Source organism: Sciurus vulgaris (assembly GCF_902686455.1).
Source record: "Sciurus vulgaris genome assembly, chromosome: 4".
NCBI lineage: Eukaryota > Metazoa > Chordata > Mammalia > Rodentia > Sciuridae > Sciurus > Sciurus vulgaris.
The window spans coordinates 134,854,213-134,879,767 of NC_136464.1; positions in this window are offsets into that span (position 1 = coordinate 134,854,213).

The window sequence follows — 25,555 nt, forward strand, 5'->3', positions numbered from 1 at the left end:
ACCAGTGAAGAGGATAGGCTCTTTAATTAATAGTCTAGACTCAATCCTTTCCTCTGCACTTAGCAACTTCCTGAGCAAGCTACTCATACCTCAGTTTACTAACCTTATACAACATAAGATGACAGATATATCCTTAAATAATAATTCCAAAATTATTTAATAGATGTGAAGTATTTGGAGCAGGGCTACCTAATAATACTATGTAAGTTTACCTATTATTTTTATTTTTATTATTGGACATATTGAACTTGGAATGATGTCCCTTCAAAAACATATCTAATGCTATTCTACTTTACAGTCCAGTTTTACCAATTTTTAAAGAAGTAATACCCTAACTACATCATTTCAAAAAGTAAAAATTAGGGAAAGTGTATAAATGTATTTTAGGAATCTAAGGGTAACTTTTTCAAATGTAGTCATTTCTCTCTCCCTCTCTCCCACTGCCCTTAGTGCTATTCCAAGAATGCATTAAAAATAATGTATTCTAATAAAGTATATGACAATAATTTATAAATATTTCAGTTAAATATCCAATTATTTCCTTATATCCTATCATTTGTAAACTGGTATAGTATATTTTTTGATTTTGTGTAATTAAAATGTGTAAATGTTGTAAAAACTGAACATAACTTTAAGGATTCTAGAAAGTACATTAAATATTAGAAAACAAAATGTTCATAAGAACATATTATTTGTCTTAGATGTCTATATGCTATGATCAGTGATTATAAAATATTGAAGTTCACAAAAGTTCAATAAATGTCAGAAGTAAGTTTATCATACAAAATTCAATAGCTTTCTTCTACATCTCTATGAATATACAGAAACTATTAAAGAGAAGATACACTTAAAATGACAATTAAATGTATAGAGTTTGCATGAAGCATTTAAATGTGCAATGTTTTCATGGAAATTATTTAAATTGTCTTAAAGGATCAAAATGTATTCATCACAAACTATGGATAATAGATGTTCATATGAGACTAATATAATATTTTCAGTCTTACTTTCCAAATTGTTTCCTGGTGATCAAAATTATTTCAATGACATTAACTTCAAGAATTAAAGATAGCACATGTGGGGCACATACAAAATTTGCAGAAACTTATGATTCACACAGTTGAAGTTTTCCCTGTTCTAAGATCAAAAGAATTAAAAGGTAGGTGTGTGACTGGAACACACACACACACAAACACTACACAAGCAAAACAAAAATAAAAAGACCATCTTTATACCAATCTATAACAAGGCTAAGATTGATTAAGGTGAAGTGAATGGAGCACTCACCTCAGGCACAGAATTTAGGGGTCACAAAAAGCTCAACAGTCGGGATTCATCCTTGTCCAGCAGTTGTTAAAAATATAACTTTAGTAAAGTCAAATATGTAGTGTCAGATATCCACTGGTAACACAAATCAAATCATAATTAACAATCTCTGTTGCATATAAGAAGAAAGTATGTTAAGAAAGATAATTTTACTTTTATTCAACTAAAAATTAGGTAGTAAGCCATAACCAATATCAGTAAATTATAATATTCCATATTGTTTTATTATTCACATTTAATTTAAAAAAAACTATTATCAAATTATTGCTACACCATTTTAACTACTGTAAAGTTCATAGTTCATACAGCAGGATTTTTTTTATATCCTGACTCTATGACTATTAACACCCTCAATTCTCCTCTAGGCTACTGTGTCATTATAATTATTAGGCAATATCAATGTGTTTACATTATACTTTCAAGGCAGCTTTCTAAGAGATTGAAAATGGAAGTTGTAAAATCTCTTGAAGCCAAGTACCATAACTCACTCATTTTCTTCTATTTATTTGGCCAAAGCTCAAATGCAGCTCAGATTAACAAGATATAGGAATAGTCCCAATGTGGACTAAACAGGAACAGAAAAAACTTGGTGCCTTATTTAATCTACTATAGGAATTCTCATTTTGTAGATTCTCACAGTACTTCCCACATGGGTAGGGGAAAGAATTCCTGTAGGAGGGATGGGCTGCCTGTGAAATAAAAGGCTAATGAAATTTATTTATCAGTAATAACATCAGAAAACAGAATTATCTTTGAAGCAGGGGCGTGACCCATTGATCCATCCATAAGGGACTGGCTCTAACAAAGAAAGGAGCCCTGCGTGGTTTATTTATGGTGGTACAGATCAAAAAGGGAGCCCGTAGGAGCTTCTTCCATGAGAAACAGGATAAAGGGTGGAGGTAAGCAAAGGCATTTGGCTTTAGCGGGTCATTCCCACATTCATGGCCTGCATTTGAATTTCTGTGGTGAACTAACACAAGGTAACCATTTGAATCAGGCAATCTCTATAAGTTATTAATAACTGGGAGTTCCTAAGACCAAATTTTCCTGGTTAATGGTCCAGCTACACTTGATTTGCATACAGGTCATGGGTGGCTTCCCACAGTAAATTATCAGGTAAGTTTCTGGAATAACAGTTATCACAGAATATTTTTAAATTATCAGTAGGTAAAGCCTCTTCAACACAGGACTAGAAAAAATATTAGAATTAAATACCTATGTACAAGTGGTATATATATGTATATATACACATATATACATTTATATATATATATATATATATATATATATATATACACACACACACAATTGAAAGGGAGGAAGAGAGAGAGAGAGAGAGAGGTGAATTTTCTCCTTGTCGTTTCAGGCCATCTTTCATTTCTGCTTTTTAAAATTGAGCTTTCACTCATGAATATAGGGTGTTGGGAGTTGGCTTTACCAAAATAAGATTATTTAACAAAGCTATATGGCACCTTCAATAAGACTTTGGAGAGAATTGACAGGAACAGAAATCTTAAGTCTTGTTCCCAGTCTTACATTTAGTTGTTCACTATTTAAATGTGATGGCAGCTGTGGTTTTATGGCAAATGGCTTTCAATAAGTTGAGGAAGTTCACTTTTCTCTTGTTCTGTTGATTGTTTTTACCATGAAATTTTAGAATTTGTCAATGCTTTTTCTGCATCTATGTACTTGATCATGTGGTTGTTTTGCTCTTCATTCTATTAATATGATGTATTCCAGTGGGGGGAAAAAAGCTGCATGGTAGCTGCTGTAGTGTTCTATTTTCTCACGTTAAAGCCAAATGAAGCATGTATCTGTAAAGGTTTCGGCCATCAATAAGTGATATGGTGTATATATGAATGCCATGAATCCTAGATAATCACTTTGGGATCTTTCTACAAAATATTCTGAATTTCATTTTCAGGAGAGTGGCCATAAGTAGAAAAATTCACACACACAGAAAAGAAAAAATGCTGATAGAAAATTAGTAGACAAAAATCATCACAAATTGCTTATACCCAAGTGTCCTAGCAAATAATTCAGATTGACAGATATCTTGGAGAGCTGCTAAAATTGGACCATATGTCTGATAATTCCAGGGTGATGACAGTTGAGAAAGTGAACATTGCTTTGATTGGGTTATAAAATTTGTGAATATCAGAATCTCTGTCAGAAACTTGAGAGGCAGAGACACAAACTCCTCCACACACCCCAGAGGCAGATTACAGCCTTTAGTTGAGCATCTCTTGTGACAACTCCATGACACCATCAACTTTTCTCATGTCTTATTGCTTTTTTATTGGACAGAATTACTCCCTCCACCATCTGATCATGAGCAATAGAACTTTCTTGCTATAATTACTTTGGATTGACCTGCCTCAAACCAAAAATTTTAAAGTGTGATTAGAAAGTGGAAGAAGCAATTCATTTTACAATTTGTCAAAGCTTTAAATGGACTTACTTCAAATACCTTAAACACAGAAATGTTAAAAAATGAAAATATTAAATAGATATTTTTAAATCTGGGCAATATTATAAATGTGAGAAAACAAAGATGAGAGGTGGCATATTATCTTACTGTGAATTCCTGGAAACAGACTTGTAAAGATAAACTGTATACAATCTTCATCTGTAGTAATGGTACAGTTTTAAAAATTATAGTAAATATTTACATGCAAATTTCTTATAAAATATACTGTAAATATTTAAATGGAAGTCTTCTTTATGGTAGTGGGAGAAGATTAGGATACAGTCCATCTTCTGCCTGTGAAGCTCAGAAACTGCTAAAGTATTGCACCTCAGAGCAAAAGGAATAGTAATAATCTTCAACAAGTAACAGAATACAAAGATCACACTTGGAATTAGACGAGTTTTGCTTTAGAGATACATGAGATAAGGCTCTGGTCTTTTATGAAGTCAGTTGGAAATGTGAGCTGGGAAGTAACTAAAAGTGTTAGATGTAATTTGCAAAAGCACAGTTTCAGGAAGAAACTGGAGTAAATAAGGTGGGAAAGAGAGTATGCAGAAGGCAGGAAGCATTATGACTGAGAACAGAATCTTATAGGACTTAAGAAAAGGACTCATCAAAGAACGCTTGAAGGAACAGTGATAGCCTAGTACAGTTCTTAATAAAGTAATAAACACTTTCTTAAAAAGCAAACCTTCTGAACTGAGGGCAATGGCACACACCCGTAATCCCAATGGCTCAGGAAGCTGAGGTAGCAGTATTGAGAGTTCAAAGCCAGCCTGGGCAACTTAGTGAGATCTTAAGCAACTTAGGTAGACTCCGTTTCTAAATAAAATATAAAAAGTGCTGGGGATGCAGCCCAGTGGTTAAGCTACCCCTGGGTTCAAACCCCATACCAAAAAAAAAATAATAATAAAATGTTGCTAAATGCATCAGATGTTATGATGTTATATAATTTTAGCATTATATAATTTAGAATTAATCATTAAAAAGTTTTTACACAGTATCATGTTTTATAAACTTTCTGAAGATAAGGATGATTGAAGTGACTAGAGGTTAATACATCCACTAAATCTTGATCAATTGGCTTAATTTAAAATTGGTTAATTATTTTGAGTTGTATCAAAAAATACAAGTCCCATTTAAAATATTTCACAATAGTGTAATTTGGAAATTTCAACAGTGTACTTATGTAGTACAATTTGTGCTTTGGAAAACAAATAATAAATAAGAATAAGAAGAAATTTATTGCTATTAAGAAAATTTTGGACAAAATATTATCTCTATATAGGGAAACATTTATGAAAAATTATACCATGTCTACTAGATCATGTTTTTAATTAAATGGCCTGAAAATTACATGAATTATTTTAGTGGTTATAATAATTTTACAGTTTATGAAAGATTTGGTACAACTTCTAAATCTACCTGTCTTAATTCTGGAAATAATGAAAAGGGATAGGAAGTAGTTAATGAGATTTTTTTCTTCAGAAAAAGTGGAATTCACATCCCTTTCTCTCTAAAAACAACTGAAAACCTGTGTGAGTGTTCTGATGGGTGTGAATGTATGTGGAGAGAGAGAGACCAACAGAGAAGAACAAGAAGTCTCCCTCCCATCCATCAATAAAAGCCTCCTAACACTGGATTTCAACAGAGACCAAGTGGGGAACACAGGAATATACCCTCAATGGCAGTAACTATACAACCCTACCCATTCTATGCTGGAGCTATGTCAGTGCAAGCTGGATGAAACACAAGTTTTAATAAGATGTAAAATCACATAGTATCCAGAACATCCAGACTTTAGAAGAAAATCATTCATTATACCAAGAGCCAGAGAAACTATTTTCATTGAAAAAGAAAATGGATATCAATGTGAAGATGACTGAGATGTTGGAACTATCTGCTAATAGTTTAAAGTGACTGAGTGTGGTGTGCACACCTATAATCCCATCTATTCAAGAGACTGAGGTTAGAGGATCACAGGTTCAAGGCTAGCCTGGACAACTTAGCGAGACCCTGTCTAAAAATAAAATATTAAAAAGACTGGAGATGTAACTCAACAGTAGAGTATCCCTGGATTCAATCCTGAGAAAAGAAAAAAAGCAGTTTAAAATAACCATGAAAATTCTTGAAACAAGAAAATTAGAATGTCTCAGAAAATAAACCTAAGACTTAAAGAACTAAATAACCAAATATAAATAATGGACTAGAAAAATAAAATAATAGGAATATTTAAAACCTCAATGGATAGACTCCACAACAAATTTGAGGGGACTGTAGGAAAAAATAATCAGTGAACTTGAGGACAGAACAATAGAGATACATAGTGTGAACAATAGAAAAAAAAATAACTACAAAAAGAAAGAAAGGAAAAGATCCTGGAGACTTGCAGAGCCACAATCAAAGATCTATTAATCATAAAATCTGAGTTATGGAAGGAGAAAATGATCAGGATAAAGCTGAAAATTTTTGAAGGAAGTAATCCACAAGACTTCTTAGACAAAGGGCAGTGGTGTATAGATTCAAGAAGCAAAATGAATTTCAAGCAGAGTAATCCTTTAATAGTTAAATTTACAAAAACAAAAGAGAAAGAAAATACCTTTTTGGTTTAGACATGAAGTGTCCCCTGAAAGTTCTGTTTGATGTTTGAGTAATCAGAGGTAAAATGACTGGACTATAAGAGTTGTAACTAATCAGTCCCTCCTAGATTGGACTGATGGGGTGATAACTCTTAGGCACGTGGGGTGTGGCTGGAGGAGGTAGACTACTAGAATCAGTGCCTTGGAAGGGTTCATTTTCCCTGAGGTCTTTTTCCCCTCCCTCTCTCTCAGGCTGCCAAGAATGGACGAGCAGCCTTCCTCCACCATGATCTTCTGCTATGATATGCTGCCTCACCTTGTGCCTAAAGCAGTGGGCTTGACTGTCTATGGACTTTGACCTCTAAGACCATGAGCCCTATACAAATTTTACCTACTCTAAGTTGTTTTTGCCAGTTATTTTGGTCACAGGAATGAAAAGACATAAACCTTAATACCTGCAAGGAAGAAACCATGCTTTACGTATAAAAGAAAACTAATTTGGATGATATTATATTTCTCACCAGAAACTCTGGAGACCAAAAGGAAGTGGCATAATAATTTTCCAAAAGTCAAAAGAAAGGAATCATCAAAAGGAATTTTATATCCGATACAAATGCCATCTAGAAATAAGAGGTAATCATGACATTCTCATATGAAAGAAATCTAAAATAATTTGTTACTGACACACTTACCATAAAGGAATGACTAAAGAAAATTCTCTAAACAAAAAAGGATGTGACCTGAGAAGGAATCTTGAAACATCAGGAAGGAAGACTGAAAAGGGAAAAAGTGAAAATATCGGTAAACTTAATATGTTTGCCTTCTCCTCCTGATGTATACAACAACTTGGATTAATTTCCGTGGTTGTTTGCTGTGTGGGAAAAAAAATAGCAATCCAAGAAATCAGGTACTGTGTGAATTCATTCATATAGCGTTTTTGAAATGGTAAAACTATTGAAATGGAGAGATTAGTAACTTCTGAGGTTAAGAATAAGGAATATGTGTAGAGTTTTGAAGAGATAATGTGGGATATCTTGGGAGAATGGTGTTGTGTCCTGATGCATCATTTTCAATATCTTGTTGTTGATATTGTTCTATAGATTTACAAGATATTGACATTGTGGAAAAGTGGATAAACAGTATCTGAGAGCTTACTATTATTTTCTATAATTTCACATGAATCGAAAATTATCTCAGAATCAAAAGCTTCTTTGAAATTATGTAATGGTAATACTGATAATATTACAGAAAATAAAATCCTTTTCAACAGATATTTTTGAAATCTGTTTCTATATGAGAATTTGAGAAATTCTTTTAGGATTAATTCACTACAGTCTTACTTTAAGCATATCCTACAGGTATAGGTAGAAATTTCCATGACTGTAGTTGCTACAGTCTAGTGTTCACAACTATAAGACTTAAAGCCCTATGTACAAAATTGGGCAGTAAAGCAAAGTAAGACCTAGAAAGAAGCAGTGAAGGAGATGGTTTTTAATCCTTTTCTGAGGTCAACATAACTAAATTATTACATCATTTATTACATGCATATTTTTATTTCATAATCACAAAATATTTCATTTATTGGGCTTAATGTTACTAGTCATAGAAGTAATGCACATTGTAGACCATGAGGGGTGATGGAACTTAATTTTTCTAAACCCCAAGTTTATCACCTGAAATAATGTATTATTTTGAGAATAAAAATGTGTGTGTGTAAAACATTTTTAAGTGTCAAAATTATTAAAGTGGAGAACACACTGTTCCCAGAGGTTTTTGAATTAGCAATATATATGCCTATAAAAGGGCAAAATGAAAACCTTATTATATTTATACATATTTATACCTATGCATAAATTATCTGCATATATGTGCCCATACCCCAAAACTTTTACTTACATTCTGATGCAGGTCAGGTGATTAATGTACAAAAATCATTATTTTATTCAGCAATTGTTGTTATTGTCAGTAACAATGTTTTGGAAATGAAAAACAATAGCATGAATAGAGTAAGTATAAAGAATAAAGAATATGGGAGAATAAAGAAGTACTGATAACACAGTCATGCCTTAAAGAATAAGAATCATTTTCAGAAACAGAAAAAAAGTTTAAAAATAATTTCAGTCCAGATCAATTTACTGTCATCTAGTTCAGTTCCATAAGCATTAGCAATATCCAGGAAACAGAACAAAAGAGTCAGTGATCATAAGGAGCAGCACCAAGGATGCTTCAGCAGTTCCAGCATGACATCAGCGCTCAGCTCTTTATCACTAGTATTGAATTTGTTTCATATTGAAAAAGTCATCCCCGAGATCCTCAATCACATTGACTCAGAAAAAGATAGTAAACAGACTTTTAACTAAAATAACTTATTATCCTAAATTGTCAGCCTTGAACATCACTAAAAATGGAGAGACACAGAAAGGAAATGAGATGTGTTAGAGATATGAGCAAATAATATAGTGTGATTCATTTTTAAAATAAAGAGGCTATTATACTCAGAGACAGAGTATCTGTGACAGATATATTTAATATAAAGAGAACTTTTAAAAACAAAGCTGAAAAATATAAGGAATATCAAGGAGCTACAAATTAGATTTAAATTTTCAGTTCAGTAATGAATGGTTAACAGGTCGGCATGAGGTCAGTGTAAAACTCCAAGATCACATAGGAAGGAAAAACAAGAGTTTTTCTTTTTTTTTTTTTTTTTAATCAATGTGTTTCTTATCCTGATTTAATAGAAGACATATCAGCTATTATCATCTATTGTACCTCCCTGTGTCTGAGGCATTAATTGAGGCCTTTTAACTTTATGAAGTATTCTCATTTCAACCTCTGAATTTCTGTATTTTCATCCTATTGTATAATCAAGGAGATTGCCTATAGAGGGGCTAATTTTCTTGTCCAAAATAAAGGAGCTATTTGTTACACTATAGGAGGAAATGGAAAGAAAAAGTATGTTACACACTTTCAAATGGAGAAGGTGACAGATTTCCATAATGGAATGCAAATTTACGCACACTTAAACCGTAAAATGCAAACAGTTTCATCTCTAAACATCATTCTGTCATTTACACATTTATATATAAATTTTTAATAATTTCCAAATACAAGATATTTACTGTATAGCATTATTTGTCTAGTTGCAAGACTGACATAACAAACCACTCAGGTTTACTTATATATGAAATAGAAGCATTGTACTATCACAAAATATGTACTTTTGTAACATTGAAAATACATTCTTTTGTTGATCAAAGATATAATGTGTTAAAACAGCCCAGTATGGCATGGGAAATTGCTAGTTTATTTGTTTCCATTTAGCCAATGTTTTATGTGTGCATAATAATGTATAAAATTCTTCAAGTCAACTTTCCTTCCTGATGATGAATATAATAGCCTGAAAGAATCTATTTTAGATTATATGTATAAGTAATAGAGGAGAATGGGAATTAATCCAGTTAATTAATTATGGCAGTAGTGTATTATCCAGCACTTTCTGAGAAGTTTTTCCTGTTTATTTTGTGGCCCATGATTTGTTGAGTAATTGCATCCTAAATTACACAACCACAATTAGTCAAAAAAAAAAAAACAGCTAATATTTATCAAATATTTATTATGATCTGCCCACTCTGCTATGAGCTTCATGTAAATTGGCTCAATTATAACTGTAGCCTTAGTGGTAAGGAGTCATTTTGTTAATATCTATTAGATGAAGACAGCAAAGATTGAGAACTTGAGCATCCTTCATAATGTCACAGTTAGTAATCAGAGAGGCATTTAAACCCAGGAAACAATTTATTCCAGCTTATACTTCCTTGCCAGAAATCTTTAGAAATCTGTATCATCCTTATATCTCTCTGCATCACTTAGAGTGGACTCTGCACTAGGTGAAGCAAACATCATTTGTGGTGCTGTGTGGGGGTGAGAAATGGCTCTGAAAGAGAGGTTTCTGGACCAGCAGCAGTGGTGTGCCCTGGAAATATGTTACCAATACAGGTTTCCAGTTAGCAGTACCTGTCAGCTGAGGCGAAAGTTCAGCTTGCTGGTCAGGACAATCTAACATGAATCTGGTGTATAATGAACTACAGGTGTAGAGTAGGGTCACAGTTCCTGAGTTCACTTCCTTTGTTTCAATGGTTATTCATTGCAGAGTTACCCAACCCATAAGAGCTTTGGATGCTATTCCTGGGCATTTTACTTCTCAAGTAGGAAGCTCTTATTTCTTTCTTGGAACACATGAAGATTGACAATTAAATTGATCTAATACCATTTTCACAAAATTATTCAGATATTCTTAAAGTATCCTGAACTGACAATACATTTCTCTTTTGTTATCTGGTGCTAATCAGTAAAACTTAAATGACTTTATACACAACACACATACACACACACACATTTTGTGTGTGTATATATATATATATATATAGAGAGAGAGAGAGAGAGAGAGAGAGAGAGAGAGATTGAGATTGATTCATTTCAATGGGAGGAAAGGTTGAGTGATAATTTTGAGTTCTTCCCTTTCCATATTCCATGACACACCATAGTCATTCTGGAACATTCCTCTGGTTTGCTTCTTGTCTGACCTTACTTTATAACTTGGTGCTTCAACAGAATTTCATGATCTATTTTATCTAAACAGAATTTATAGCTCACAAGTTACCCTAAATTTTGTGAACAACTCAAATCAATATCTAATACACAAGGATTACTATTTTAATAGAATTATGAGAAAGCTTGAACTCTACCCTGCACAGTCATTCCCTGTGTCTGTCACGCATTCTTGTGGACTAAGATAGCACACATTTAAGAAATGCTTAGTCTCTTAACTTCTCAGGATATTTGCATTTTAGAAGACAACCTTTTTAAGTTGTCATTTTCTCTCCTGGAAATAACTTTTCCTGAAAATCTGCCTATTATTTATAGTCAGTTGAAAGAAAGTATAGTCAGTTAAAAGCGATACCATTCAAATATTATGGTATGTTTTAAGGTATCCATTCTTTTCAAAATCTTATTTTCACATTACCTAAGTTTTATCACCCTACTTTTATTCTCTTAAAAGGCACCAGCTGTTCTTACTAAAGCATATTCATAATTAAAGATGTTTCAAGATAGCTTCTTTTGGATTTGGCTATGAATATATTATATTTTTGATTTCTTATATTGTACTAATTTCAGCTTTGTTTATAAAGTATATATATGAATATGCCTAAATTGGACTGTCAACCAATTATTGACAAACCAATAAAGGTCAAATTTACATGTAGATCTATCAGCACCACTTTTCACTATAAATTTATATTGCTCATGTTCACCTTACTAATATTCTAAAATTTTGTAAAGCAATCAAGAGACTATATAATGAATACTACTTGTCTTCCCAAGTTTTAAAAATGTTCATGATAATGGATGTAACATTGCTAGTGGGGAAATCATTGCTCATTCAGTAAATCACAGGCATCGAGCAGATAATCCTGGCTCTGATATGCTGGGAAATCCATTCTCAGAGCACTCTTCATACTCTAAAAAGCTCACTGATACATCATTTCAAAAACGAAACATCATTAGCAACATCATTGTTTGGTTAAATGAAATGTACAAATTTTCATTCTTGTTATTGCTTTTGTAAAAGAGGTTTCTGTCATAGTCTGTGATCAACATAAGAAACACTGTAATACATGAGAATTTTCACATAATAAGGAAGACCCATTAGGTATCAATTAAAAACTTTTACCTGTTTATGATAGCATAAGCAAATTAAATATTGATGTTAGAATAAAAACACTTACTGAAGAACATTTTCAGTTATGTTTGTGATATGCAAGCTAATATATGTAGTTACTATACTATTAAATATATTTTTTTGTTTAATACATCAAACCATTCACAGGCTTTAATAAAACCTCATGGAATTCATATCAAGTATTAGATTTATGGAAGTACAAATGTAGAGGAAGGAACTGACCTAATGGACCTTGGGATATCTGAAGCTGAAGTAATAGTGATTTGTTTATTTGTCTTTTTCCTAAGACATGTAGTACTAAATAGAGCTGAAAATGTTTTCCTCCTGCTGGAGATTTTTAGGGTTATGTAACTGGCCTGATACAAGGATTTTTCCAAACAAAATTATATACTATTGAAAATAACTTTACTAACATAGAAATATAATTGAGAAGACAAAAAACTGAATTTCTCCATAGTTATGTTTAAGATTATTTGGTTCACAGGGAACATATTGGCTGAAATGATTCATTTAGTATATTCATTGATATCTTTATCATAATAAACTATTGTTAGAAGAAATAAATGATATTACTTTGATATTCAACATTATTCCAATAATATTCAGTCTTACAGTTTAAGAACTAGACAATATTTTATAAAGGAGGTCAAGGTACATTTATCATCATCATGTAAGAAAAGGATACAGCTTCAACTGGTACATTTCTGTTTCATGTTTTGTTTTTATTCCTATTACCAACGAATAAACACTTGGACATAAAATAGCATTTTATCATGTTTGATTTTTATAAAGATATATATATGTAATATGAACATATATGAGTATAATAACAAATATATGAAATAGATATATGCAGTAAAGTCCTTTGAGATAAGTTGCAAAATGGTAGTTGATTCCATTTTTTCAGAATTTGCCCACATGAAATCAGTAATAGTAAATGTTTAAAAATTGCTTTTTTTCCCTTAGTGTTATTCCAAAAATTCAAGGCAATTGACAAAGTAAATGTTTATGTAAGGACTAAATATTAAGTATTTATTATTGTCAATGGGTGAGAAAGGAACCAGTAGGACTTTCATGAATGAACTCATGGTTCCCATTCTAATTGGGATTGAAGGATTAAACAAAGAAGCACAGTTTCATAATTAAGGATCACTATAGCACTTATCCTTCTGACCTGGAAGCTGTAGCAAGCACTCATGCCATTGAAAGGTTGCTGGGGTTTATTACTTTTACTCACTTGCTTTCTCTGCCTTCATCTCTACCCTGTAATAAATTCTGCTAGATAGTCAATTGCTTGAGAAAATGGTTTCTGCAGAATCAAAGAGGTTAATATCACAAATAAGCCTAGAAAATTTTATAGACAATTAATGGAACTCTTTGTTAAGGTCTCTGATGATTGAAATTGACCAGAATCAAACTGAAGAAATGAGAACAAAAGTGTTGGAACTTTTGATGAGTAGGGGATATCTAGACAAGGAAGCCTACTTACTGAGAAGGTCTATTGTTGAAACTATCAAATTCATTTATTTTAAAGGGATTAGTTTATGTTAAGGACATTTTCCTGTATTTACTATTATTGTTTTTGTTAATGATCTTAGTTCTATTCATATTAGGTAACTTTTTTTTTACAATATGCTCTAATTCTTCTACTAGAGAATCCTAATTCTAAGAATATTCATTACAAAAAAAAAGAATCTTTAGCACAGTTTAAATATTCTTTCATTCCTCAACACTCAAGATCCTTGAATGCTTTATGTTTATTTGATTAAACTTTTCTGGTTGAGTATCATAAGGATGTAAATCTCACTGTGAGTAAAGATCTTATCAAGAACAGTCCCAATTCTTTCCTTTTCCTTTTCTTTTCCTTAAGTGATAACAGAATGGAGTTGGAAAAAATATCTTTAAAACTGGGTTGGTACAATCATTATTTTTAACTAGGTTTCATCTAGATGTATTATTTCTGCATATCTTGAAATAAATCTTAGAAGCTTGAGTTTCCTTGTTTCATGTCTGAAGAAAAAAATTTGTGTTAGATTCAGAACAACATATTAGTTTCCCAGTATATAATATGTGGTGCTCATTTATAATTATAACTTTTATCTACTTTTTTTGGTACACAATTTATCCTTTCAGTCATTCAAAAATTTATGTTTATCACATGTCACTCAACAAAACGCAGGAAAGATAACATAGACCTCATAATCTAGTGACAGAGATTAACGTTTTAATAATTCATCTTATATTAAGAGAGAAATTCTAGTTAGCCAATTTAAGAAAGTAAACAATGGATAAATATTTTCATTATATCCACATACCATATTTGCTCTTAGAAATTATTGTATTCCTGTTAGCTCACTAAGCAGTTGAGCTAAAAGGAATGCTCATCTGTAACTCCACTGACTTCAGAAATTCTGTGATTATTAATGTGGATTTTGTTTTACTCAAAAGCAGTCTGTCCAGTTGTTTTTGGAAACTCTAGATGTAGAAAGAAGGACCTATCAGCAAATTTATTTGGAAAACTTCCCTTTTAGAAATGCACAATAAACATATGAATAATAAGTCAATGTTTTGTTTCAAAAACTTATTTAACAAAATAATCTTGTATTCATCCATTAACACAGTGAAATATTATTTTGGAAATTATGATTTAAGTGAAACATCTTTGTCAGTGTTTAGGACACTATTTGGACCAAAACGTGCTAACAGGGATTCTCTCATATTTCTGTACCTTTCTTCACAGTTTTTTCATTACTTGAATGTTCTAACAGGAAATAATAAAGTAAAGCAAAGATATCAATGTTATTTATTTGAGTTTATCTACTCAGATGCTCCTTTAATTATTAGTATTTTATTTTATACCAGAAATAAATATAATCAAAATATGATTTGGAGGATAAGAAATGGTGATAAGACAAAAAAAAAAAAAGATTGTTGTGATCTAATTCACTTCTCAATACTGGGAGATATTTTATTATCCTTGAGTATGTCACAGAACAATCAGAAACACAAAGATATTTTATGGAAAGTAAACCATAATATTAAATTATAGATTTGCTATTTGGGTTAAAAAGTCATAGAATGTTGAATAAAGAATTCTTAGGATGATACTTAAGTCAGGGATTTTCACATTATATTTATTAGAAAGACTGTCTACAATCAAGTCCTACACCCAGCAGTTTGCAAAGTTGGAGTAAATTCAGTTGAAAAAATGATCCAAGATTTGACATATTGTATCTTAGGTAATATTCAGAATATATAATCAATGACATTACTAACACTGGCACTATCATAATCTAATTAAATAGAAAAAAAGAATTCATATGAAAAAATTGTAATTCATAAAAATACCTCAAAAAATTTCCTTTTTCTAAAACTCTTTTTCATTTCAATGATATATATTTCCTCATCTGTAATACCACAAAGAGCTTGCTCTTACTTTTTATAAAAATATGCCAAATTGTCATTTCCCAATCATTTCCCTATTGATTCCAAAATGTAAAAATCTGAAATTTTTCTGAGATCCTACTTATTTCAAAGTATATCATTACCTATCAATACTTTTAAGAGGTATAGTAATGTCCAAGTAACTCTATTACATTGGTGTCAATTCTTCCATTTTCAAAGAACATTAATAGTCAACAGTTCCCCCTTTTTATTATATAGTTTTATTCTAAAACTTGGCCTCCAGAGGCATATGTTACTTTTTGGAAGCTACATTTTCAATTTGTCTAAAGATTATTTCTTTTATGTTGGGACACTGTAAAATTTTAAGATAGATGAGAGTCATGCCTTACAATGCTTCACAGTCACTGTTTAATGAACTAATAATACTCCAATCCTATTCATTCCACAAACCCATTTGTGAAAGGAAAAAAGATAAAGAATTCACTTTGTGAATTTTTTTTTTTTTCGCCTTCTGCTTTCCCAATACCTGTTCAGCCACTATGGCAAGCTCATTCTAACTTCGCTGTAAAGTTTTAGACATTGTGAATTCACATCAAGTCAAATAAGGAAGACAGGTACATGGTAAAGTGGAAAAGAAAGCATCAGTATAGCGCTCATTACTTCTTAATAAAATATCTTTAAGAAAACCACCCTTCCTTCAATAACCTGGATGAATGCAACCTTTACTCTCCTCTGTGAACCAATTCCATTTTAAAGTGATGATATATCAAAACCATTTTTCACTGTAATGAAATCACCATGCAGTGAACTGAATTTGAAAAACTACAATACTAAAACCTTTCTCCACCTTTTCCATCCAAACATAAGTACACATAAAATCGTATATGAGAGAATATAATACAACAACCTGATGTTTTTTGCTACATCTAAAATTTCACCAGTTATAAGATATTCTCTGATTTCAGGTGCACCAAAGTGTGAAAAAATGATCACTACCATTGTAAGATATGTCAACTTTAAGATTTGTCATGAATTCATAAACAATAAATCATTAATTACAAAGTACATTTTACAGCTTCTTTTGAGTACTCAGATTTGGTTTGTCAGGAAATGGCATGCCACTTTCACATGTGAGGTATATTAGTTAGATCATAAAATGTTCCTTGTGCTCTTTCTAATCCTACCATGAGATTTTGCTTTTCCTAGTGTCCTCCAAAAGAAATTTAAACTCTGAATTTCTTCTATCACAGTGTGTCAAACAGTAAAAAGCAAAACAATATAGGCACCATAATTACCTTTTTATATTGGGCATGTATAAACTTCTTCATCATCTTCAGTCCAACCTCCCCACTCCCCCAAAACACAGACATTAAACTTTCCCTCACTTTTCTGCCTTTGCCATTCTGTGGTGGTGTCTAGTTATCCAACCAATGAGATTGCTTCAACTGTTCAAAATAATCTCAAAGTTCTCCATAATCATAAGAAAGTTAGGCTAGTATTACAGATGCATCAGACTAGATTTTGGAGTTTAGAACCCATAGCAATAAAAATAATATATTATTTTAACATGGTAGGTGGCAGGAAGTTACTTTCTAGAAATAAGATCGTTGAGTATATTAGTTTATGGCTTTTTTCTGATGTATGGTTTCATGTCATTTTGTCATGGCCAATTGTGTCATGCCTGAGATGTTTCATATTTGAGAACATAAATTCAGGCTAAGATAGTGGTTCAGATAGTTAAAATTGCTCTTCTAATATGGATAAAGTTGCATGATAGATTTATAAGTACATTTTCACATTGTGGTGTTAGTCAAAATGGTATTTTAAAATTTAAATTTCCTAATAAGTCTTGCCAGTATGAAGAAATACTAGCTATACCTTGCTCACTCTGCTGGATGAGCATGATATCAATATAATGGGTCAATATTATGATCTGTAGGATAATGCATTAGTTTAGAGTCCTTATACCTATATTCTGAAAAGGTCAAGAAAATCTAATGTGGGACAATATATAAAATAGTAATTTTGACTGTTGAAGTATACACAATTTTTACTTGATTTTTTTTTTTCTGGCAGAATAAGAAACAACTAACTAATCAAATCCAGTGCCGCATAACATGTACCTGAAGGCTTGTCCTCTAGCTGTGATACCATATGTGGCTTGGCAATCCTGGTGGCTAATTGCTGGAGACTGTGGCAATACATAGTCATTCTCTATTTGACTTTTTCAAGGATCAGACGGATAGTTTAAATAGAGTGATGATAGGAGCTACTTTCCTCTGATTGTTACATATTAAGGATGATTCTGTTATTTTAGTTCTTATTGATAGCATGCTCTGCTAAAAACCAATTTATGTGGGTGGAACCATTTTGACTGACCCTCTGTCCTCCCAAATTGTTTTCTGTAATTTTGGGAAGTGGCCTCTGTTATTTTGGGGCCTCACTGTCCTCAGAGTTATGAACTGGCTTAACGTTATCACCAATACCTCCTTCGGTATTCCTGACCTGGGAAAGAGATACCAATGAAATCCTTACTGATGTTGGGGCCCCATTCACCAGGACATTTCTGATGACCTCCTTGATAAACTTTCCTCAAATCCACTCTTAGATGTCTTCTCATTCTGATAGTGGATATCAACTGGTTCTTCCCACTCAATCAGGGTGGAATCTCTTTCCTCCTTTTGCAAGACCTGGTCAGACTATGCTTGGAATTACCTAATTTTATTATGTCCAGGTGAGGAAGCATCTGTTGCCTTAAAAGCCAGTAGTCTCTAGAATATCTTATCTATGGAGAAAAATATTAATTTACAATGAACTTATGTTTATATATTATTCATAAAGAGTGGTTGAATTCTACATGGTATTCATTATAATAGAATTTGCCCCACATTACAAAGAATTCTATTTTTTCTCCAGTAAATGTTAAACTCGTATTTATAGTCTTGACATTTTATTCTTCTCCTAAATATTTCTCATTTTCCTTGATTTTGTATGGCTAAATATCTGCAATACTTCCAAAAGACACATTTGAAAATATTGTACATAGAATAGTAGAAAACATAAATTGATAAAGTATTTATACGTTAAACATAGATTTAAAAGAATTTATCATGAAGTTTAAGAATGGACAGTTTATTTAGGGACACAAATATCTTTACCCAGAATGCACATTTATGTTCTGGTTTTATAATGCATGACTTTCATTGTTTTTTCCTTTCAAGTAATAGTCCAATATTTGAATCTGCTACATTAAAGGAAAACCCTCCAGCTATTATGTTATGTTTTAAATAATTAGATATCTAATTGCCAAAATAATTAGATATCTAAGTGCCAAAAAATAGCAAAAATAAAATTTAAAATTATTATTATTATTGCTAATGTTAACATATTAGACAGTGATTATGAAGGAATACTTCAAGATCATAAAGCAGAATAAGACAATCAAATATTTTATAGACAAGTGAACACATTTTCTAAATCCAGTGAAAATTTTGCTTGTGTAACTGGTTACTCACAGGGTAATATATGAAGGCATTTGAAAATTTAAGGAAGATACTCTATTGAAAATAAAGAACACTTCTCTGGAGTACTTTTGAAATAAGCCTTAGGAAGTTATATGCTATGTAGATGCTCAGTGTTTAGAAGGGAGATGTCTCTCTCTCTCTCTCTCTCCATGTATACATACATACATACATATATATATATATACATATAAATACACATGTACATACATATATATGCATATATATATCATACTTCTTTGAGAGTGAACTTATAAGTTCTTCATTGTTTATTGATATATTACAAAGTGCCCAATAAAGAGCATGGAGACTCTAATGATACTTTTGCAACAGGGAACAGACATAAACCTGCAAAAGTGGCTTATACCCCACAAAAAATGGCCCTTGCAATGACTAAAACCATCTATATTATATTCATTGAGGGTTATTTTTTCTAGATAAACTGTGTGAAATGGAGTTTGGTTTGCAAGATATTTATTAGAGAAAGAGGTTGGTGAAGGGAAAGAGGAAGAAGCAGGATTAAGCAGCTGGAGATACTGGCTCCCAAAACTTGAAACTTTTACCTCCACACTTTGCCCAGTAATAGCACTGGGATTTTTCTGGAAGGGTATGATCCCAGAGAGGTGAGGCAATCCACAAAGGAACTGACAGATAGAGGCTATCATCTATCTTCATTCCCTGTAAAAGAGCTACTGAAATTTGGAAACAATTTTGAAAACTTATTCCTCTTCATGTGGGTTTCTTCTAAGTAAAATATTGGTGAAAGCACTATTCTATATTCCAGCATAGGTTAACCAAGTAAAATTATTACGATAACCATAAGTTAGAAACCTCAAGTAAAAGAATACTGCATTTTGATATTATTACCATTTTAAATGAAAATACAAACATACAACTATTTCCTTAATAACACATTGATTCTTTTTCTTCAGAACTAGTGTTGTACATTTCAATTTTTCCTTAGGAATCAAGCTTTCCTTTTATCTGAGATTATTACATTAGAAAAAAAATTATGAAGTTTGACATTTTTAAAATACAAATTAATAAATGATGAAATGAAAATAGAATAATGCTTTGGGTTAAAAGTAGGTTTTTATAGTTTATTTTAAACCAAGAACAGTAGGTTTTAAAAATAGAAGCATGGACAAACATTTTACCAAAACAATTAACTGCAACTATAATGGATTTTCTGTGGATTACCAAAAAGCTGTGTCTCATGCTCACTCCTCTGTTCATTTCATATGATCCATTTGAATATGGAATCAACTGCAGAGTTCAGATAGTAAACATTTTACTGGAAACAGCAGCCTTCTTTCTTTTGATCATCTCCAAATATACATTAAACTGATTATTTTATTTGAAAAAGAATGAGCTCTATTGTAATCCCTTGGGTCCTTTTTGTATTCAAGCTCTGATCTGCTGCCCAATATATTTGGCATGTTGCTTGGCTTTTCTTTATAAAATACCTTGATTTAACTCATTTCGTGTCTTTAAAAAAGTAGAGTTTTAAATTTATTTCTCACAATAATGATGGATAATTGAGTCATAGTTGAAAATGGATTGTGGATGAAAAATCAATCACAGCACATTACATTTTAATTGAATGGGGGAAAAGGGAGAAGAAAAAGGAAAGACAAACACCAAAGAAGCATTAAAGCAACAATGGCAATAAATACTTAATACAAGAAATTGTGCAAATCTTATTTGGTGAGCAGTGTAAAAATAACCTACACTATTATTTTATCCTTTTCCAACAGAGAGATACTTGAGGAACAACAATACAAAGTAAATAATATATAACTTTTAGATGATTTGTGGTCTCTAGAGTTAATTTCAAATGGAATGTAAACTATAGCATGCATTGTGTATTTCTAAATAGATATGATTAATAGAGTCTTCTTTTGATTCAAATGAAGTGTTCCAGAATCCCTACCTTGTGTCTCAGATCACACTCTGCTCCTTCAGTTTGGAACCTGAGAACTACATATCATTCTACTTAAACTCTCTTTCAATCACTTTCATCTGTCCCTTTGACTTTGTTCTTGCCCAGTGGCAAACAGTTGCTTATCTGGGAATGAGCCAACAAAGGGAACTTCAGTACTTTACAGTGAACAATTTCCCTTAGGAACTATTACTTGTCACCTTGGAAATGCAGCTCACCAAGTTCAGCTTACCTTCCAAAATTCTATTTTTGATTTTTAACTTCACTAAAGTCTACATTTTACTATAGTGCCAGATGGAATTTAGGGTGGATAAAATTTTAAGTAAGGTGCATTCATAGTTGTGTGAGTGTGTATGTAAATTTTGCCAAGCTACAATTTAAGGTATAATAGCTACAGAGAAGAAATGCATATTCATATACTAAAATAAATTGATGTTTGTAATCAAAGTTATTAAGCTAAGTAAAAAAAAATGCTTTAGGATGATTTTCAATAAAATTATATGTTATTATGTCCAAGGATAAAACAGATGATGATTTATTCTAGTAGTGTAATTATTTACATGAATAATCCCTTTTAACTTGCTCTAAGATGTAAATTAATGTAAACAGATAATATGGAGTATGAATAGATGTTTAAGGGGGCGTCTTTCAAAATCAACTTTACATATCTCAATACAGAATAACTACTGTACCAAGAAGATATAAGGAGATATTAAGTGTCTCTTGTAGCAGATGTGAAATAGTAGGAAAGAACACTGCTGCATTCATTTGATTTTGAACTTCTGAGGTGAGGAGAAAGGATTCTAAGATCATGTGAACACTATGGTTCTCTTTGGAGCCATTGAGTAAGTTATCTACTTTGTGTAAATTTTCACTTTTGTATATGCTAAACATGTCCAAAACTTCTAGGCCTCTGGAATTATCCTTATCTGAACACCTATATAAAAATGTTTGAATCCAAGCCAGGTGATCCCAGTGACTCCGGAGGCTGAGGCAGGAGGATCTCAAGTTCAAAGTCAGCCTCAGCAAAAATGAGGCACTAAGCAGCTCAGTGAGACCCTGTCACTAAATAAAATACAAAATGGGGCGAGGAAGTGACTCAGTGATCAAGTGCCCCTGAGTTCAATCCCCAGTAACCTCTGCCCCTCCCCCAAAAAATGTTTGAATCCAGATCCACATTCCTTGGGAAAGTACAACCTCCCTCATAATACTTTTCCTCATTTGTGAGAGTGGGCAAATTAAGGGCTGTCTACATTTTTTTAGGGTCTGCGCTGTCCCTGCTTCCGTCCCCGCCTGCTCCTTATTTGCTGAAAACATTGATGTAGCCTGTATTTTAAAAAGGAAATGTTGGAAGGCAGAAAGCCCATCATGGTACAAGGGGAGTTTGACAAATCTTTTCTCTACAAGTAATTATAGTTGAATATATTTTTGATTTCTGGGCTCTGAAATCAACCAAAGAATTCATTGAACTGAGAAGAATTTTTTCACAAGAAACAATCAAACCTTGGATAAAAACAGTGGGAGTTGGTGAATTTGTAGTCTGGGTCTGCTCCTTAGCCCTACCAAAAGCTCAGTCAGCACAGTAGTTCTATCAGAACTGGAAAAGATGGGAAAACCAGTTTTGTGTTGCCTGAAGGAGTTCTCTTGATTTAGATTGGATCTCAAAAAGCTCTATGTCCTGAAGCATTTCAGTCACAGGGGATGATTTTGGTGGGAAATAAATAAAATAGGCAACATGCACAGTTGCTTGTCAGTGCAGGGAGAAGATGAACAGAAACAGCATAAATAGGACATGGGGACCAGAACAACGAAGCAGGTTTGGGGACATTTAGAAACCCACCCCAAAATCTTTTTTACCTAAAAAGTCATATGCATGTTATTAAATGTCAGATTGAACCATAATAATCGGGTTCACATTACAGCTGAAATTAATGAAATAGAAAGCACATTTACAACAGTGAATTTTAATAAATATAAGCAGGGACTCTTTGAAAAGTTTATTTACTTTTATATACCTAAGTAAGACTGATTAACAAAAGGAGCCACTAATGTTACTAAAAGGGTGTACCAGGGGGGTTCACTACATATCATATGAAAAAGATAAAAATAAACATATTTGTAGTACATAAACAAACTTAAACACCTAAATTAAGTAGCAAAAATTCTTTGAAAAATACTACTTTACAGAGCTGACATAAGAAAAAATAGAAAAGTCTGATTGGCATATACCTAAAGGAACTCCAGACCAAGACACATGTGCTATTTTCCCAAATATACTGACATAACAAATTTTGTTATATATTCCCAAAATATGGTATAAAATGCACATGGAGGCTTATATTTTGTTTACTTAATATGTCATAATATTATGAAGTTTAGTAAATTTTTTTCCAGCTTAAGGCAAGAAACTTACAAATTAAATTTTCATAGTGGCACAGTTAGATGTATTTACCTCCAAAAATCAGGGATGGCCAAATTTGAGGTTGAAATTTTAGAATTGTTATAATAACAATATGGAGCTTTGAGATATGATCCGCTGAGATTATGACACACCACATCTCCCCACCACAAGCTCCTTTCTCTGCAGGGAAAAGCCTCACACAGTGGACCATAAACTTTATCTAACCACCCTGCAAAGAGTCATTTCTTGGTTATCCTTTGGAATTTGGAATCAGGAAGAAGCCTTCACAGACTTTATTAGTAAGTATATTTATTAATAACATTTAAGCAGAACATTCTGGTATTCTACAAACATTAAATAGGGTTTCAAAAGTGTCAGAGCGATTCTGGGTAAGAATGCACCTTTCACTTCTCAAACTAAATGCTTTAATAGAGTTGAATAGTGTAGGGACAGGTCCCAAATGGCCAAGCTTCAACAGGCTAGGTGATGTTTTTAGTATGTGACCAAGGCAATGAATTGGCTATGGTATAAGCAGTGTATAATCAAGATGAGAAACACTCTGATTCAGCATATGTACTCAAGATCATAAACATTTTGCTGTGAGAATGCACCCACTTATGTAACCTATTGGCAGTGTGCCTTCTTTGTTTGACCTGTATATATAAATTTCTGTGGAATGGATTTGTGGGACTAAATGCATCTGACTGGAGTTGTATGGAAGTGGCAGTAGCATTCAGTAATCATTAATGACTGGGCGCTGAAGCTGGAGCTGGGGCCTGGCTGGAAGCTGCTGTCACCTCTGAATAAAAGATGACTAATATCTTGGACTGGGATATAGCTCAGTTGGTAGAGTGCTTGCCTTGCATGCACAATGCCCTGAGTTCAATCACCAGCACCACAAAAAAAAAAAAAAAGAAAGAAAGAAAAAGAAAAAGGATGACTAATATCTTAACCATGCCTTGCATGTTATTCCACCTGCCAGGATGGGGAAACTGTTTATTGGATCTGAGACCCCTCATGACAAATAGTCATACAAGGACTAAATTGTGGCCCTCATATCTGGAGGATGAGGATAGACACACATTTGCAGTATCTAAGAACCAGTTTTCCCCCAATTAACATCACCATGCCAGTCCTCTCACCCATATTTGAGGATTGCATATCCAACTGACTTCTTTGCCTATGTACCTGTGTATCAAATCACTTCAAAATCAAAACTCTCTGAAGTTTCCTAAAATTTTTGGGTACAACATTCTGAGAATAACCTAAGTAACCTGGTTCCCAGACTGTCTCTGGTTATATTGTTCTCTCTCCTTCAATCACTCAGTTCCATATATACTATGCATTCTTGAGTCTTCTGAATGCACCAGAAATATTCCAAGTGTGGTTTCTTGATGTACCTTTTTCCTATCCATCAAGGTTCTAGTATTCAGTATGTTGATACATAACATGCATGTATGTGCATCTGTGTGTGCTTGAATGTGAAGAACACAAAAAAACAAGAAAAAAATACATCAAGAGACAGAGAAAAAATCAAATTCAGAAATGATCCAGAACTTAGGATTATTCCATTAGAGCTTTGAATTAACTATTGTCAAAATGCTCAGGAGACTCAGGCAATATGCATGTATAAGTGAATAATTTCAAAAAGAGAATGAAATTATATTACAGTCAAATGCACAAAAATACATGATGTAAAACTATGAGATAGGCCCATGAAAATTATACAAAGCAAAATGCAACAAGGAAATAACAGTGAAAATTTTTCATGCACATCATATAAGAATTATAAATGATGAAGTGTGCATCCAATTGAAAATTCAGAATAAGAATCAAAAGGGACAGGTACAATTTTTATGAGTAAAAAAAATCAAAGAAGAATGTTTCAAAATTATTAAAAGATAAAAATGACAATCTTAAAAACCTCTGAAATCCCCTAAGCATAATAAAATATATACAAAGGTACATCATAGTCAAAAACTAAGTTTGAAATTGACCTTTTAGAAAAATTTTAATTACTCATTTTACTATTAGACTTACAAGAATTATTGTTTGTTTCAGAACATATTTATGATCTAGAAAGAATAATATAGGATCTAGAAAGTTAAACATGCGACTGAAATTTTCACCATTATATTTAATTAAGAATTAGGCAAAAGATGAATGCAAAT